Source organism: Peromyscus leucopus, chromosome 2 (assembly GCF_004664715.2).
Source record: "Peromyscus leucopus breed LL Stock chromosome 2, UCI_PerLeu_2.1, whole genome shotgun sequence".
NCBI classification, from domain to species: Eukaryota; Metazoa; Chordata; class Mammalia; order Rodentia; family Cricetidae; genus Peromyscus; species Peromyscus leucopus.
Window position 1 is genome coordinate 53,073,254 of NC_051064.1, and position 1,467 is coordinate 53,074,720.

Below are 1,467 nucleotides of genomic sequence, written 5' to 3' on the forward strand. Positions count from 1 at the left end.
CGTGGCCCCGCAGCCACATGGGGCGGAGGAAGCGAGGGGCGGCAGGGCGGCGGGTCATATACCGGGCCCGGGGCCGCGCGCTTTCGTGCGCCCGGCCCGGAAAATGGCCCGGACTCCGGGCGGCAGCTGATCAAAGAAAGGCGCGTAAAGGGAAGGAGGGAAAATCCGGGTCGGGAAAGGGAAGGGAAGGGGAAGGCAAAGCAGGACCCAGCAGCTTTCCGACAGCCAGGTCTGGAAAGGACGGCGAGCGGCGAGAACCAAAACACCCCCTCCCACTCGCCCGAGCCCGTCACTCTTGCGCAGCCGCACATCGCAGCATGTCGCCACGGAGACGCCGCCTAGACCAGAGGGGTGGGACTTAAAGGGTTGCAAGGAGAATTGGTGTCCTCGGAGAACTTCCGCTTGCCACTTGCCAATGGCGGTTGAGCTGCGGCCAAGCTGCGGCCACAGGAATCCAGCCTTCCGGCGGGGCATTTCCGACTTCAGCCTGCTCATCCTCTGGCATGCGGAAGTAAGCATGAGCTGTCTCGCTGCCGGTAGGTATATCCCTTCCAACCTCGCCTCTAACCATCCTGGCTGGATTAAAGATATCCTAGAGACCCTGATGGATGACCGTTTGTAATCAGACTATTAAAACACTGGACTCTCCAGAGATCGCAGTTTCCCTGGGAGTCTCGTGTTGGGAGAAGGAAAAGACTAGGGCACAGACGGCAGCCAACAGAGGAACTTGACTCCAGGAAAGATACTTCACAGTTCCGAAAACTTGTCAGACTACATTACCGGAGAAACTGGAAATGAACCGATGATGGATGCGACCACACCTTGACAAAGGATGCTTAATTAGGCATACCTCTTGTCTTCTGTGTAAGCTTAAACTAAACCACTTGTCGGAACCCTGGAGATAGACTTGGAGTAGAGAATGTCACTAGACGCCATTGTTCTTTCCAATGTGGCCATCTTAGTTGAAATATCTCTGCTCTTTTTTTTTTTTTTTTTTCACTTCAACTTTGTCTTTTTAATTGGCCTGTTGAGAATGAGCGGCCCAGCCTAGTTTGTTAAGGCTGCCAAGGCCCAAGACTCTTACAACTCTGATAACAGTTTCTACTCCTGAAACTAGTTGTCTTAACTTTTAGCACATTTTCCCAAATCTCTGACAAACTATCACTGGGCACACAGGATTGGACACTGTGAGGGAGGCAGAGAATCCTACTTCATGATGCTTCAAGATGGATTCGGTGTAGAAATCCACAGCAGTATGGTCAGACTTTCCTCTGTCAAAGTACCTTACCAAAGCTAACCCCGGCTGCCTCACACACCTGTGGCATAGGTCACCCCACACTTGGGGAGTTTTCAGATTCCATTCTCCACTTGTTCCTTACTCTGGCCCTCTCTCCATCCTGACTCCTGTCTGAACCTCAAGTCACTTTTTCTTTCTTTCCTTTTTTGTAAGACAGAGTCTCAGTATGT